This window comes from Vespula vulgaris, chromosome 2 (assembly GCF_905475345.1).
Source record: "Vespula vulgaris chromosome 2, iyVesVulg1.1, whole genome shotgun sequence".
NCBI lineage: Eukaryota > Metazoa > Arthropoda > Insecta > Hymenoptera > Vespidae > Vespula > Vespula vulgaris.
The window spans coordinates 3,470,706-3,489,266 of record NC_066587.1 but is presented as its reverse complement, the minus strand read 5'-3'; the positions used below and the strand labels follow the sequence as shown (position 1 = coordinate 3,489,266).

Below are 18,561 nucleotides of genomic sequence, written 5' to 3'. Positions count from 1 at the left end.
TTTCTCAGTCACAGTTGTTTTTATTGTCATTACGAAACGAGGCCAAAATGTTGAAGGCTAAAAATATTATAATTATTCGCGCGTAGAAGGCGTTAGGGATTCTTCGAAAGTTTTCCTATTCCAAAGAAAAAGAATGCCCTTTTACTGCCTCTTGAGGCTCCGTAGGGCTAATTGTAAAGCTAGCGTCATTGCCTTGACATTACGTCGTAATAAAATAATAAAAACGGACTATGACTTAGGGGTAGAAGCGTCCCGCGGGTCGTTTTGTTGAGAATTACGTCGAAAACAACTTTATGCATGCATTACGTTTTCACCACCCACGAAGCAACCCACAATCGTGGTAACGTTATTACGTTGAAAAGGAAGGAAAAGTTTAGGAAAAGGAAGAGAATAGTCAAGGATGCAATCTCGAAATAATGAAAAGTTCGAGAAACAAGATGCATAGCTCGGAGAAACGTCTACGCGTTTTTAGAATAAAAGAAAAGAAAGAAAGGAAGAAAGATCAGGGCAACAAGAAATTTTTCCAGACGTGCAGGTGGTCGTGTAATGCGGAAGAGTTTTCCTACGGGAAGAAGAAAGAGTACGAGAGTCATCGATCGAACGAACTTTCATGGTTGTACGAGTTCTTCTGCTTTTGGATAAAATCCTTCCGTAACTTCTTCTTGTTCCGGTATCTTTTTGATCTTTTGATAGCTGCCTTTTTTGCGAGTTATTTCTTGTTGATACTAGCCATGCACAAAGAAGAACGTTCAAAGCTAAAGTAAACGTGCGCTCCCCAAGTCCGATCACATTTATTTCCGATTCTGTCCTCTTCTCTTTTCAATGTTCAACCCCTGTTATACGTTCGTTGGCCTCGGTATCGGTTTCCTCGATCCAACCACCACCATATCTCTCTCTTTCTCTCTCTCTCTTTTACCAGGCATCGATCGTACGCATTTGACTTGTAAATAACTAGTACCAACGAGAGAAAGAACATTGGATATGCAGGAAGAGACGAAAGTAAAGAGTTTACATTAGCCGACATAAAGAGAAGTGGCCCATAGGAAGAGTTAACGCAAAGGGAACCTTTCTCCAAGAGAGACACGTGTGTTACATCACGTTGGAAAAGACTCCCATGGCTACGCGTCCTTTTTCATAGCGATTTAAGTAAGGTGGATGAAAAGGAGAAGAAAGGAAAAGAAGAAAGAACGAAGAAGGAAGAACCTACGATATCGAAAAAGTAGACGGACATAAAAGCTTTAGGGAAAAAGGCTTGCTAAGAAAGGAGAATAAAAATAGAAGAGAGGTCAAGAGCGAAGTCAATCGAATTTTTATCAGAACTATGGAATTTTAAATTTACTAGCACTCGGTCTATCAATCAAGAGTCCTTGGACGTTACACGCATACTTAGCTTCTCTTGGTCATGCTGTGTCGTTTTCACGAAAACTTCATCTATCACGTGGACGCGCTAGAGAGAGATTATTATCGCTACTTTCTTGCCTTGTTCTTTTTTTTTCTTTCTTTACCCTTTCTCTTAACCTTCTCGTTCATAACGCTCTATAGAGCGAATCTATAGAATATTCCTTTTTTCCCGACTGCTCTCGAAATATGTGTTGCGGTTAAAGCCGTGTGACTTTTAGGTTTTCGTTTTTCTATGTAGATTCACCGAGATAGACCAGCTATCTGTGAAATCGTGAAAAAAAACCCTGATACTGAAATCACGCTACAGTCGTACGAGTACTTAAACGCATATGCCCAGATTTCCGATCAACGTGAATCGGAAAACTCTCGAGACCTTTGGGGATCGAATATATCGGGGTTTATCTCTTTCCCTATCGTTTCGTAAGTTTTTTCAGCTGTACTTTACGAGTTTGTAGGTACGACTACCAGAAGTGTCTCATGCAATCACCATCGTTTCCTTGAAATAAAATTTTTCGATTCTGCTTAAAGTTCTACATAGATTATGACATTTTTTTTAAATGCGTGAGCGTACGTAAACTTTCTTCAACAATAGGAACAAATTGACCGAAGGAAATTCAAGGAAATTTTTAAAAAGTACATTTTATCCACCGAAGCATGAACTGCCACTTATAATTTCAGACTTATCATCTGAAAACTTTCTGAATGCAACCTATTTTACTATAAATACTTTAATGTTAAAATGGGTGATAAAATGATGTTGGTGTTTAGTACGTAATAGGAAAGCGAGTATAACTAATATACAAAATTAGCAATATGAACATAATGGTAATGGGTGATAATCATCTCGATGATGGACTAAAAGGGGGTCTAGAGGGCAAAATTTCCCAACGGGTTTGAAGACGAAAGATATTATATTGTCTCTCCCGGTATGATCAGATGCCTGAGACGATCGTGCTGGTTCGTCGCGAATATATTGTATTTAGGGTACGACTTAACTCGTACAAAGATATATTCATTTGAGGATTAATTATTTTTAAATATTTTTTTCCATTCAATAATTATTTTTTCCATTTAATAATCTTTTTCCGTTTCATAATTATTAATCATGTTAAAATACATTGAAGAAAGAAAAAAAAAAAAGAGAAAAAAATGATCTTCCTCGAATGGGATAATCGCGTTATTTATAAAAACGTTTCACCGGGTAAAGTTCAATTTTAATTTTTCATATAGGTGCATCGAAATCGGTCGAAGCGTTATCCGCTTTAGTGAGTCATCAAAATGCGACACTCGACTTTTTTTAATACCTAATATAGTAATCGGCTAAAAAAAGGAAACTGAATAAATATTTCGATAAAGTTATCGAATGTCGACTCTTGAATCCATGAACGATCAATGAATGCGAAACATTTTCCAGGAACGGAGCAACTGTTCCGCGGCGGTTTGTCACGCGCGTTGACTCGGGTCGATACGGAATGAAATAATTACGCAATATGTTAATTGAGGTGGGAATATGGCGTGTAAAGGTTGGGGACTTTTGCGACATTCGCATGAGAGTGAGAGCAGTCATAAACGAAGTATAATGTCGACAAGAGAATGAAATAGATTTTTTGCATGATCACATGCCTTCCTTTAGGAAGCTCACTCGTATGTAATCGGTTCCTGTAACCAAAGAATATTTTTAAACAGTCCCAAATATCAAATTCATCGATTCGCAACACCTGCCGTAACTTGATACTTTTGTTCGATTTGATTTTTATACAAGTCTTTGATGCAAGAATTTTTTGGAAACGATCAGCGTTTAGGATTGAATGATAACGAATTGGATTATTGATCGAGCGAACGCAGTTACCACATTGTATTTTCTACTTGTCTAGAATAGCTACTCGAAATGCGGATCGAAACAATCGAAGGGATGAGGATAAAAAAAAAAACAAGCGAGGCTTTCGTTTGCAAAACGAAATCGTCGTGAATACGATTAAGCACTTTCGTTCGATGGTAGAAACAAGTATAGCGATATCGCAATAGACTATATGTATACACTGAAATAATGGTTTCCAGCTGGAAATGTATTTTCTATAAACTTGCGAACAGTTGTTTTCAAAACAGTCTCTTTTCGTTTCTGTAATTTGGTTAGAGATGTAAAGGAAGTTTAGAATCGCATGAGAATAGTTCGTAATTAAAATTATGTTCGTGAGTGAAGAGATAAAAGTTTGATACTTAAATGTACCGTAATATATATTTCTTTTTATATCCACAAATTTATTTGTTTGTTTTGCGATATAACTCAAGGATAGATTAGCGAGTTAGTTCAAATCTTAAACTTTTGCGAAGGTATTAAGACTTATACAAATTATTTGTAAAATGTCTATATATACAATAGTAGATTTTACATACAATATTAGTACTTATAATATTTGTATAATGTTAATAAAAAGTTGAACATCAAACAAATGATACTTTACCACCAACTGTAACGTTCTTACCGATCCAACCGGTATAAATTTAATTCGTCCTATTTGACGATAATGGTTTGAATTTTTATATAGTTTCGAATGTAAAATAATTCCTCCTTCTTAAGAAGTACGACCGAATAGAATCTTATTTGTAATTGAAAGGGACGTTACTGAAATTGGAAAATGTTCGAAAAAGATTAAAACGAACGAAATCGATATACATTACGTCTATCGAAAACGTACAAATAGTCCAACGTATAAGAAAATCATTCGCAGATACATGTAAAAAAACTTAAGGACAATTACGAAAATATTATTACCTCTGTAATAATAAAAACAGAAAGATGAAATATATACCAGCGTGAAAATATGAAAGTATGAAAGATGGAAACATTGGTCCTTTTTAGCTATTCTTCGTTTAATATTTCGACAAGTATAGGTGTATGAGTGTATGAAGGTGCTAAGTTCACCTTAGTCATCGTCGTCATCGCCATTGCTGCCCCCACTGTTTTCACTTTGTCCGTGGCTCTTATACAGGATTCAAGAGCACTTTGAGTTTAATCACCCGTGAAAAACCCTTCGATATACGCTCGTTCGTTCATGCGTGTGCGTGTCGTATGTACGTGTGTGTGTGTGTTCATGAGCATGAACACTAACTTAAAGCAAGGCATCGACCGAGTTACGTGTTACTCGGCCGAGCAGAGAGACCTGGATAATGCAGTCGAATGAGTTTCATCGAGCAAAGCTTCCGCTGCATCGGCCGAATGATAATTTTCTATCACTTTATTATATTTTTTTCAAATATGAAGACTACTCGAAGAAAGAGAAAAAAAACAAGAGAGAAATAAAAGATAAATTTAACCTAAAATAAATTGAAAATCCATTTGGAAGATTTATAAAAAATACATATTTCCGTTCCAATTTTATTCAGATTGAAATTCGATTATTAGTGTCACAATGGAAAATAAATAATCATTATATTACCTTAACGCATTAACAGTTAGTAACGAATTAAGTAAAAAAACGATCGTAAAATGCAGAGAATTTTTGAAAAAGAAAAATATAGTATAAAAGTTATCTTGTGTTAAAATGAAAAAAGGAAGTAGATAGGGGTAAGCTGTATCCCAGGCTTATAAAAACGATATCTCCGATCTCTTATTTTTAATTTTCAATTTAGAACTTTCTAAAAACTTTACGATTTCTCGGACAAGGTAAGTGGCTCTGAACTTTGGTTGGTTCAGTTTTTTCTTCGGAGAAATGAAAGAGAGAAAGAGAGAGGGAGGCAGAAAGAAAACACTTGTATAGAATGAAAAAAAGGGAAGGACGCATGCGCAGTTTGCTACAATTTTCTCGCTTATTCGATACTTATTACGCAAAAGTTTCTCACCTCTTTCTTTTGATTCCCGAATAACGCTCAGTTTCTGGCTACAGTTTCTATTACGTAGCTATGCTCTGTGACCGGAAAGACGATGAGAAAGTTTTCATAATCATTTTTAATACTTTCGGAAGAAGGATTGATATCGTCTTAAAGTTAAGACAAAAAAGAAAAGAAAGAAGCGAAAGAAAGAAGTACATGGATACCCGAAGGATCGGTTAAGTTTTGTAAAAAGTTGGTTTCATCGATTGAAAAAAGTACTTAGGACTTGCAGAAATGGTAGATTTTAAACTTGTGAATTTATATTCGATACATTTTTCCTTTTACATTGACCGTGATTCGCAATATATTCTCAGAAAAGATAATATTTATTAACGTAGAAAATATCGTAAAGAGAAAAGAGAAAGGAAAAAAATAAAAGAGAAATAAAAGGTTGTAAAGTTAGCTCTACATTTGTAGACTTTAAGGTAAAAGAAATATTTACGAACGTAGAGAGTTATCGCTAATGTAAACAAGATATCTGTCTACCATCAGCCTGTCAACAAACACAGCGTTAGTTCTTCTCGTACATTCGTGGAGTTTGCACGTATTGAGAAATAGGGTGTCGCGTTCGATTAATCGTCTACCGGCCACCGACGCGGAATCGATCGATAAAGAAGGCGTCGCTTTAATCTTGCATTTTCTAATAATAACGCGAATATCGTCGTGTCAGCTCAACGAAACTCGTGAACTCTCTGAACCAGAGGTCGTCCATTCGTCGATAACTCTTTGCTAATCGATTACGTATGAATAATGTCGTTCGATACTCGATGTATGATCGTTTAACGTTTTTCATATTCTCAGGAACGCCTAGAAAACGTTATCGATACCGATTTAAAATAGTTTTCTTTCATATCTGTCATCGTACATACGCTTTAGACAATAATAACGAGTATGTCGTTCGAACTCGTTTAAGAATTATTGAAAAAAATTCCGATGAATTAATTTCGAACGAGCAAATTGATGTTTAATTTATTCGCCATTATTTTTTTTCCCTTTTCTTCTAACGAAAAGTAAATCTATCGGAAGAGCCATCTGTCCCTTCATCATTTTTTTTTTCTTTTTTGTTCGAATTATAAATTATTAAATATCGAGTCGAATATAATTGAAAAGTCAAAGTGGAAATTACAATGAAACGAATTACACTTCGTGTTTTATTCATTCTTTTCCTTTGTTTATCCATTGAATACTTTCATCGAATAGTAATGACTATTAATCGGCGATTTCTCTTTCATGCGTAGAAGTATAGAGTATCGTATTCTGATTAGAGAACTTAATACCTACACTCAAGAAGATCCACTAATGACTATAGAGTTTCACTATCTTACGATTAATCTCTGTAGCTCTGCTGTCAAGCTCGTTACAGAGATTTCCTTGAATTTCTCTTGAGACGTAAGTCGAGTTTCTCTGAACGTATTTTTCAGGGAACATATACGATTAGATACATGCGTTACGATTAGACAGATTATACCGATTTACTTTTATAAGTAGAATTTTTTTATCAAAATTCACTCTTAAGAAATTTGAATCTTTAGCTAACATGAAGATTTAGAAAATTGTCAGAGATAAACGTTCTGTATCTAAATTCCTTTACGTTAGTTTTATTTATTTATTTTATTATTATTATTTCTTTACATTAATCTATTGTTTATTTCAGTTTTTTTCAAAAGATCGAAACCTCGTCTAATATCTATTTTTTTTTTTTTAATCCTTCTTAGTTATTTTCTTTTCTCTAAACCATTTTCAATATGTACGTATTACGACAAATCTCGTTGTAATATTATTTAGAGAAAATTAAGTAGAGACTTTCTTAGAAAGGTTATAAGAATATCTGGTAAAATCTGGATCTGAATTGTAACAAAGGGTTTTCCTTCCTATCGTATGTTTTTACAGTTTGCTGTGTAAAGTTGTCTATACATTTATATATAGATATACGTATATACAGAGAAAGATAAAGATAGAAACTTGGAAACTCAGATGAAAAGAGAAGGAGACAGGGAGGGAAGAGAGAAGGAGGAAAGGTTATGCTAGGATACCGAACAGAAGGTATTAATATTTGTGTCGAGTCCATATACACCTGCTAGTATGCTTAAGGGGTGCTAATGTTCCTTTATATAATCTCAGAAATCTATAGATGTGTTTCAACGTATTACACGTAAATGGTATCCGCATTTGAACATTTATATGTATCGAGCAAGTACATCGACAAGCGTATTACATAGTATTCGTGATTATAGAGTACCATCTGCTTTTGCAGAGGATCATAAGGAAGAATGACGGTCGTATGAAACAATGTAGAAATCTGTATAGAAATGTCAACCAATAGATAAGATAATAAACAATATTAGAGATTTACATCGAGAGGATGTTTCCTCTCGAATTTCGATCGTAATATTCGGTCTTTTAGGAATTTTCTTAGAGATAGTAAAATGAGTTTTATTTCTATTTTATAGAGAACTATATTTTTGAAAGATATTGAATTCGTATCAATGAATTTTCTTGTTCTCTTATTGAATTTTATTTATTATTTCAACTACGATTACTTTTTTTTGAAAATATCCGAATGAGCTTCTGAATTCGAAGCTTCAACGATTCGTCTTACTATCTAATAGATAACGTAATGTGTTATACGTCCGACTTATGTTCGACTTTAGACAAGTGCGTCGTTTGTAATTACTAAAATTCGTATTATTAGACAAATGTATTGGTACAATAAAGCCTTCGGCTTACCAAAACGGTGGTCGCAGCTGCACGAAGGGGTTGGTAAAGGCGTGCAGCTGTTTGCTAAGGGATCGCTAAGATTATCTTAAAGCTGCATTAAGAAAGATAACGTCTGTGATGAATCGCATTCAGCGATAATACAAAGAATTTATATGTGCGAGTATTTAAAACAAAAAAAGAAGAAAGAAGGAAGTAAAATGTACAAATTATGTATTTATATTTAAGATGTAGAAACTTAAAAAAACAATCGTTGATATTTTGTACAACGAAAAAACCACATATTTATAGGAAGGAATTACAGGGTATACATGTTACTGCGATAACCGTACATAATGTCTATAGATTAGTAATATGTAAAAGTATTCATTCAGATTTACGATTTACGGTTTAAAAGAAAGGAAAAATGCACATGTAGAGATCGTTACGCAAGCGAGATGAGATAGAAGGATATTAGGTTTATTGTATAGTTGTACTTTGACCCGAGAAAATAATTTCATGGTAATCCTCTTGAGGTAATTTGGTTCGCGTCACGAAAAGATATTACGTACTTGATAATACCTTAATATATTACTTAGCCTCGAGAAGAATTTTTGTAAGTAAAAATGCTTTAATACTTTTTACTCACGCCACGTTGTATTAACAAATTGTACGTAGGTCGGAATACGACGAAGCGTTTACAAGGTAAAAGAGAATATTTTTGGTTATAACATTTTCTGATAGTCGGCTTCCTTACGCTTTACTCGAATGGCCGATGGCGTCAACGATCGCGTTCCCCAGACTCGCGGAATGTCAAGAGATTTTTATGGAATTTTTCGAACATTCTGAAAACACGCTTGGATACAATCTCAAACGAGTGGTTCTTAAAAACGTGATTCTAGAAAAGAGTTACCGCTGTCTGAACACGAACGTTCTCCTACCATTTGGTCATACACTTATTATTAAATATAATGAAGTCACGAAAATCCTTCGCGATGCACGAAAAATCTTATACTTGATATGAATTACGATCTCTGTGATTCTTTATCCTATGAACTTTTTTTATTTGATTTTAATTTACGATTTCTTAATATGCGTGTTTCTGTTTTTTTTTTTTTAATTAATTTGAACTATGTAGGTATCAAAAAGGAATGAAGTTACCTGGATATTTTTCATTTACCTATGAGAGAGAGAGAGAGAGAGAGAGAGAGAGAGAGAGAGAATGTAGGGTTTACAGAGAATCTCCCGGACAGAGAAACATGATGAATTCAAAACAATTTCTTAGTAGGTCTTTCATTCTATAACAATAATGCAGGAACAAGAGACAACCAACTACCCGCTATGAATCGTATCTTCTTTTTCATTACGTTCTTTTTCTAACGATTAATCGTGAAGCTTAGAAAAAAATATCGTTTTGTAAAACATGACAAGTCTAATACGTCATAAATTTTTTCTATTCACAAATTTCTGTTAATACGTTATAAGAGACAAACGATTAAATGAGTTATCAAAGCATCAGAATTATATGTTGTAATTTAAAAAGGAGAATTTTATTCAAGAATGATATCTTTTCCTCTCGAATTTAATCAAAGACCTATATAAAGATATATCAAAAGATAAAGATAAAAGATTTCGAAATTCTTATACTGTATGTTCAACTTTCAATTTATGATACATACATCTTCTCCATACTTTTTCACGAAATACGAGATATGACTACTGAATTTTGTAGAGCGTACCGATAAAAGCCAGATGCATTTGGCCATATTGTCATTGGCTTTCCATAGCTACATATCGAAATGCATCTAACAGTTATGCAAACAGTCCTGCAATAAAGCTAGGGTACATTATTCCTTGAGTTCAGAGTTTCTCGGATATTTACGGGCTGTGTGCCATGGCCGCGGAATTGCATCAACTTTTCAAATAAGTCCGAATCGTCTTATAAATCTAGAGCGAGGAATACTACTTACTTCTCTCTCTTTCTCTCTTTCTTTCTCTCTCTTTCTCTTTTTCTCTCTCTTTCTATCCTTCTCTCTCTTTCCTTCTCTCTTTCTCTTGCATCTTTTTTTCTTTAGCAAGTTCGTCGCGAGACGCACAGTTGTTATTAACTCCAAGTCGCATGAAAGTATCAGAAAGTTCTTTCGCCTTATCCAACACAAATACATAGAGAGACGTACACACATACCTAGACGCACACAAATATATGGACGACATTCATAAGCGAAGCTAATTCACAAACTTGTCTCGTTCTTTGGAAAATTAGATCTTAGTTTAATGAATGCAATTCGATAATTCGCTGTTATTTACCGTTATTCTTATCTATGATTTTTTCCTTTTCTATCTGTGCTCTTTCAAACAATTTTTCCATAGTTTCGGTGAAAATAATACATAGATTTTATCGGAGACTCGACGAATGTGTATCTCTCGGTATTGTTCTATTGGCAGAAAAGCTTCGAACGGTGATCGTTACGTTGAATACAATAAGTTTCTACGTGAATGAATGGTTATGTATGGTGGAAGGAAACACGATATAGTTCGGGAATAAAATTGATGACAAGTTGGCTTAACAATGTAACAAGCTTTTCGTAGAAACGTTTTAACTCGAAACACAATCGATCTTTCGATGTCAAAAAACTTATCAATCGTGATTGTTAATATTAGAATTATTTACTATTGATACCGAAGTTTAATCATACTTAATATCAGTACAACAAATTAATTAAGAAATTCGATATCGAAAATGACCATGTTTTAATCTTGCGACTTTCCAATACCTACTTTAAATGACATCGATCTTATCCTTAAGATTACAAAACGGAAGAACTTCAGTTAAACTTAAACTATCGAATTTCACGAGGAACTATCGCTTGGACTTTAACTAAACTTTGAACGACGATCGATTCTATTCGGTGTACTCAATTTTGGCCATCCGAATTAATCCTACGAATTTATCTTCAATCTCCGGACCTTGTTGGAGTCGTCCACGTCGTATATTAAAACGGAATTAGATCGTATTGTATACCGGAAATTGATTAATTAATAATAGAACATTCTCTCAATCCTCTTTCTAAGTATAATGTATTATTTTACCAGGCAGAATAATTGTACCTCATATTTTTATACGACGAAATGTATCATTTATTGAATCTAGTCTCTTTAATATAATAGATCTACCCAAAAGTTTTATCTGTCTAAGCGTATTATTATTTTCTCCTTTGAAAATGTAACGAGGTACTGCAGTATCTTTTATAAGAATTAAATTTAGTATGTTTGGAAAATATTATCTATTTCCATATTTTGGAATTTAATTTATTATCTAATTCAAATATTTCGAATTTATTATCTAATTTTTAAAATTAGCCAAAAATAAATTATATTAGATCATAAACTTACACTCGATCTGAGTAATCTGGAAACGTCCTTCTAGCCGAACGCTAGTTTCACTTCTTTCGAGATGGATTCTGAAAGCCAAAATATTATCTTTAATAAAATTATATTTTGCGTATTTGTTTTAGGATAAAAATGATTTGCATTATAAATTATACTAGCATATACTAGTTTTCAAACATTGTATCGATTTATGTTGGTACATAAGTAATTATTGTACGATAATATTTGAAAGATATGAGACTGATTAAAAGGAAATAACAAACAACGTCAATTAGCAAAGAAAATTAAAACCCTTTCGAAAGGTTTGTGTATTGTGTATCATTCTCTATTGTATAACTTATTTTGACTGTTTGAAATCTTTATTCTCTTTTCCACTTATTCCAGTACTTCTGATTCTCCAGTTCCATGACCACGCTAATTGGAAAAGAAAGGCGGATCTCAACGAACCCATCATATTGACGTGCTATAAATCTAAGCTAATCTCTCTCTCTCTCTCTCTCTCTCTCTCTCTCTCTTTATATATATATTATTCAATATTCACAATGCCTATTTTATTATAGGATATCTCTATTTCCAATAAATATATATTATCAGTATAAACACTATAGAAACTAATTTAATCAGGCACATATTAATCATTTTCTGAACGATCATTAAAACATTAATTTCATTCAGATGTAGATAATTTCTTATAAATTAGTTGTTTAAACGCGTATTATTTTTTCTCTCTTTCTATTTCTGTCTCAATCCTTCTCTGTTTCATAACGAGAGTACATTAGCATCGTGGTTCTAACATTATACCGCCTTTTACAAACTTACCGCCTTTCCCGCTCGCGATATTCGTTACACGCGATGAGGAGGTAGAATAGAATTTAATTATCCTAAGACGAAGAGGACAAGAATGAAAATGAGGACAGCGAGGACAACGACGACGACAACGGTGATGGCGAAAGCACGTATAAAAAATTACATTAGACGAGTTTTAACGTTGAACACGACCTAATTATAGGTGATAAATGCAAAAACCGACGACACAGCGAAACATCATCGTTTCTCCCATTTTCGTGAAAGTATAATGGGCTGATGGTTCATTAAAATGAACGTTAAAGATAACGCGAAAGTAACTTTCCTCTTTTCTTTCTATTCTACTCGCTCTTCCTCTATTTCCTTCTCGTTTTTCTACCATCTTAAAGATTCCTTTCGAATCACGTAACAAGATTTTATGCATGTAGTATGTATGTATGTATTTATTTATTTATTTATTTAATTTTCTTACTGTTTCACTTACTTATCGGTAAATTTAATTAAAAAATTAAAAGGTAAGTTTTACATATGTATATTACGAATGTATGTATATTCTTCCCAGCGAAATATTCTAATTAAGTTGTTATAGATATAATTTCAATGGAATACGAAATCTTTTATCTTTTTTTTTTTTAAGTCGTTCTCTTTCTCTTTTCTCTCTTTCTTTTTTTTTCTTTCTATTTTGTCGTATTGAAAAGAACCAAAAAGAACCACACAAACTCTACTTTCTTCCCTCAATTTCGTGTGAAATACTCGTGTAGCTCTTGCTAGCTCCGTTTCTTTTGGCAGCTGGCATAATACGAATTAAATGATTTTAAAGATCAGCCGCGAAAAGAGGTCAAAAGTAACACTCGTGAGAGAAAAGAAATTTTGCGGAGAAAACGAAACGCTGATGGTAAAGATAGTTATTCGTGCAAGATGATATAAAAGAGGAAAAGAAGATGGGAAGAGGATGGAAAACGTAAATAAGACAGGAAAGAAAAACGAGAAGTTGAAGCACGATGTCGAGAACGCTGTTTTATGTGTGTACGTAAGACACAGCATCATATGAAAGCAATATTTACAAATCTTTTGGCCATCAGGCAATATTTTTTTTTTTCTTTCTAGTTTATTACGTTAAGAAAATATGAAAGAACAACATTATGTATGCTAAATCATTTTTTTGCAATTTGCTAACATTATCTATTGACTTTTTTTTCTACGAAACATGAATTGAATTGATATATATAGATATAATAGATGATTTATAAAAAATATAATAAACGAAATAAAGTTATATCAGATAGAGAAATAAATTGCAGCGAATTTTTACTTCGTCATTTGGACTATCCTCTTTAACGAACACGGTCTAAACAACAAATTTGAATCGATATATCATCGACAGGAAACACATGATTTACCAATGGCATACGACTATGTACACACGTACAGTAAAATATATGTCGCTCCTTCCATTTCGGAATGGTAAATATTTGTCAGAGTTCGAACGACGATCGGTTTTGATAGCAAAATTCGTACAACCGACGAACCACTGAGAAAATTTCACTTTTCGGCATGGAATAATGGTTTAAATCGTTCGTCTCGACACTCATTAATTTAAGTCATTTTCTCTTTGATACCCTATCATTAATCATAACCTTTTCCTTCTTTCTCTTTTTCTCTTCTCTAATCGTTAGCCAAGTATTGAGAAATCCGATAGCCAAATAGTCAACATCTGATCAAGTTTCTCCTTCTATCTATTTTGTTCTTAAACCGATAAGTTCGATTAATTATCGAAATTCTCATAAGACTATCAGGAAGATCGTAATTACCGAATTTCTGAAATTGTTAAAAGAAGTTGGAATACAAATTTTCCAATGCCCAAAGGAAACCAGACGTCAATTTTTTCCGTTTATGTTTTATTGTATCTCTCTAACTTTTGTCTCTCTCTCTCTCTCTCTTTCTTTTACATGCAACTTTGATTCCTGAAAAAAATTAGTTTCGGCAAATAGTTTGAAAGAGAATGAACGAGAAAGAAAGAGAGAGAGAGATAGAGACAGAGAATGTAATAGAAGATCTGATGTACCATTATGGAAAATTGTTTAAAGCAAACTTTGACTGCTAATAAGTAATAGTACGTTTGAACATTTCTAAATATTTTTCTACGGTGTAATACAGATCTTTCGAGAAATGAGAGTCAATAATAGCGAGTGTAGTTTCAAAGATACATAATAAATATAATAGTTTTATTTTAAGAGAACTGCTTTATATTTAATTGCTTTGTAATTTAATATAGAACTTTCAATAAGTTGGAATTTTAATCAGACAATTATTAATGCATCATGATTATTATTATTATTAAAAGTATACTCTCCTTTTATATCTTTGAAATTCTGACATTTAGAAATTTTTCGACGCCGAATATTAAACCAAATATCAATTCGTAATTATAAAAGATAACGAATAAAATAACGTGGAAATAGAAATAATGGATAGATGTAGAATATAATAAATAATGCAGATGAATTAAAGAGATCGATGAGAATTTTTAGAATAAAAGTGAAGGCACCTGTCGATGAAACTGTCTGCACTTCAAACGTTTCATTGGGAGAGAAAGGAAAAAAAAAGAAAAGAAAAAGAAAAGAATAAAGGAGAAAAAGAGAACGAGAGAGGGATGAAAGGAAAAGAAAGATGAACGTCGGGAATATCCGAAAAGATACATCGATTTGTAAGGATTCTTATCGAGGAAAAGACTGCAAAACAAATCGCTCGACTAGTAGGATTCTCTTGCAGTTTTCTCGATTGGGAAAGCGAGATATCTCGCGGGAGTTAAGAAAGAAGATTCTTGCGAGTTTCTTTTTAAATGGATACGCGATCTAATCCGAAATCTTAAATATGATGGATGAGCGAAACGAGTGTAGTGCTTTTCAGTGCGTATCGATAGATCGTACCGTCGATTTTTCACCAACTCCTTTTGCTTTTTTATTTTCGTCTTTAAAAGAAAATGAAAGAGTTGGAAAAGTAAAAAGAGTAGAGAGAATCGTCGACGATTCTTTGGGGGAAACGACGTGCTCCGATCTTTAAATTTTATGCTCACTCTACTTCTCCTCTCTCTCTCTCTCTCTCTTTCTCTCACCTTCTCGTATCTCTATGACTCGCTCTTACAGAAGGAACTTAGCACCTCGCTTAGCCCGCAGAATTGATTCTCGTGCGGAGAAGCGAGAAAGTCAGTGTTTATTCAGGAGCACTCGGGAAAGTCTCTACATGGACCGAGATTGAACCCGAACTATTTTCAATCAGAGTGCTTCGAGAGTTCCATATCCTTCTCTTCGTCTCATTTCATTGTACTCTTCGCAAATCGAATTCAATATTCGCTATAATATTCTCTAGCGTCCTGTAATCTTCCTCTTCATTTTCTCGATCCTTTTTTAATAAAGGTTTATGCCCAACCGAATCGAGTTATACGAACGTGAGGCTATACGAGCTTGTGACTCAGCTCGAGGAATGAATTCTTTTTTTATTCTTTCCTTTTTAAATAAAGATAATCGAATGATCTCGAGTCAAATTAGAAAATCTAAATGGTAGTCGTTTAATCTGATTATAGAGATATACTTATATCTTATCCGGAACTACTAAAGCCGAAAGAAAAGGAAAGGAACGATATCGGAATTATTGAAAATGCGACAGTACAAGATAGAAAAGGATTTTGATCATCGTAGCTTACTCACGTGGTACGTAGAATCAACTGTAAAGGCAATTTCGAAAGCCGTGGAACGGGCAAACGGCGAAATCGTTTTTACGCGTACTACTGCTTATTGCCGGTAGAAAAGAGAAAATAAAAGAATAGAAGAGAAAAGGAGAAGGAGGAGGCGAAAGGAGGAGGAAGAAAGATCGAAAGACCTTTCAACTTTGGATTACTCTCTGACCCCATCGTTCGAAATATCTTCGTTTCCTTTTGAGATAAGACTGCAACCGGCGGAGTGGGGAAGAAAAAGTCGAGGGAGAAAGAGTAAGGAGAGAATGAGAGGAAAGTGAGGGAAGAAATAAAGAAGAGGACAGCGAAGAAACGAGTTTATCGTCGTCCGTGTCGTAAGTTCAAACGACTCTTCCTGCTGTCGGAACGACGACAAAAGTGCGGGAGGAAATGTTATCGTTTCTCGTCAAGAGAGAATAAGAACAAAAGAGAGGGAGAAAGAGAGAGACAAAAGATACTCGATTTTATCCGCCGAAATACCAGTCGATCACGAAGGTAAATAAAGCTACGAGTTTATCCACTACTCGAATTTTCGGGCATGTTTTAAGTCGGTGTGGGTCTATTTCCAAGTAATTAAGTAGATTTAAAGAGCATTGAAGTAATCGGTTGAAGCACCAGCTTTCTCTTTTCCTTTCCTCTTGCATCGTTGTCGTCTCTCTCTCTCTCTCTCTCTCTCTCTCTCTCTCTTTCTCTTTCTCTCTTGTATTTTATGTCTCTACAATTTCGAGGATTACAAGAATTTCACGAAAGCTTACGTGGTAAGCCTTCACAGAGTCGAAATTCTACGAGCTAGCTTAGTTTTCGAGTGCCGTTTCTCGACGAGCGAAAACGAGCCAGCCAATTCAAATTTTTTTTTATCAAAATTCGCACAGATGTGTTGCCGCCAGCTAACCGGTACTTTTTCTTTTTTTCTTTTTGTTACACTAATTCGCATTTAAACCGGTGACACGAACTTTTTTCACACGTGATTACTTTGTCAACGGACGTTTCGGAAAAAATATTTGGCTCGCCAAATTGCATTTCGCGAATTGCAAATGAATTACTCATCGAGAAATAATATCGACAAGCACGATTACTATAATACTTCTTTGTACAACGTACTGAAAAAAATGACGAGGAAAAAACATACGTAAGAGGTAATTTACACTTTAAGCGATTTTTTTAGTGTCTCCGATCGCTCGATTCTAACAAACGAGTTATTTCGTCGAGTGTGATTTTACGCTTGGCGAATAACTCGAGTACGGGGAAATTTCTCGCCTTTTTATTTCTTTGAATTCGTCGTTTACGAGATACGAATAGAGGTAGACGGGGATGGCGAAGGGTAGGACAATAACCGTCCGGCGACGAATGTCGCATACGCGCATCGCTTTTCCAGACTCACGCGACGACAAAAGACAGGCTGCACGTTATATGAAAGGGAGAGAAAGAGAAAGAAAAAAAGAGAAAAAGAGAGAGAGAGAGAGAGAAAGAGAGTGGGAGAGGGAGAAAGAGAAGGGGTGAGTAAGAGAGTGAGGGAGAGGGCGAGAAAAAAGAGAGAAAGTTACCTTGTATTACATCTCTACGGTAGCGACGTTTAATTAACTATACGGGACTTAATTTCTTCCATTACACTTTTGTAAACCCTCTCAACGTAACTCGACATACAGCTGGCTCAGAAAAATATAAGCGAACTGCGATGAAATTAACACCTTTCTTTTACACGAGCAAACGTATATATATCCTTGTCTTAAATTTATATTAACAATTTTGCACTTAGAAGTCATTCATCGTATTGATCGCGGTTGAAAGAATTTTATACTTTCGTCATATATACTTTCCAATCACGATTCTAGTAATTACTATGATTTTTGATTGATCATTGATTCTGATAATTAATAATATTCTTAATAAAAGAATAATCGATTGAAAATTAATAAGACACATTTGTGTTCATTGACATTTCGTAGTGGAAATAAATTCGATAATAATATAAAGTTACAAAATTCTACTTACGATCTAAAGTAAACGAATGCTATTACATATGATGTCTATGGCAAAAAAATTCTGAGCATCTGTATCTGCATAAATTAGTGCACGCTTTTTCCCTGAGAAGTTTGAAAGAAGAATGTACGAGGGACAAGCACGAAAGCTGCGGCGTTCCATCGATCGCAGTAAAGCTTTTTATCGCTTTCCACGCTCGTATGCCTACGCGTGATATTCTCTCTCATTGCATGTTCTTATTAAATTAATGGGGAACAAATTAGAATTTCAAACGTTGGACATGTGCTACGAGAATAACATAAGTCAGTAGTTATTATAACTCGCTGCATTTGAAATAAGACGATCGAATCGATGCTTGTCAGATTCACTTAAACAATACTATCTAATTATATCGTCTATAAATATCACCGCGTCTTTTTTTGGTTGAAAAGAAGGTAACATTTTTGAATAGACGAGTATTTAATTATTTACAAAAGGCAAATATATCAGATATATAACTCAGACATTTACACGAGCAAAAAATAACTTTGAAAATAAAACTCGTTGTTGTCTTTTAAGTTTTATCAGAAATTAAGTTTGCTTGGTTATCGTTTGTAATTATTATCATACTTTTTTATTATCTTTTAGACGTAGTTGTTTACTCCAATGTTTTTTTTTACATCTCATATTATTATAAAGTCTGGAAAAGT

The 18,561-nt window shown here is 34.0% G+C and overlaps 1 protein-coding gene across 14 annotated transcripts in view; it reads right to left on the bottom strand.

Moving 5' to 3' along the window:
- LOC127072822 (uncharacterized) overlaps positions 1 to 18,561 on the bottom strand; it is a 224,804-nt gene that overhangs the window by 9,419 nt on the left and 196,824 nt on the right. For all 14 annotated transcript variants that reach the window (XM_051013579.1, XM_051013583.1, XM_051013584.1 and 11 more), the window contains one exon: positions 11,359 to 11,426. The gene's annotated coding sequence lies outside the window, so the exon portion shown is untranslated. The remainder of the gene's footprint in view (positions 1 to 11,358; positions 11,427 to 18,561) is intronic.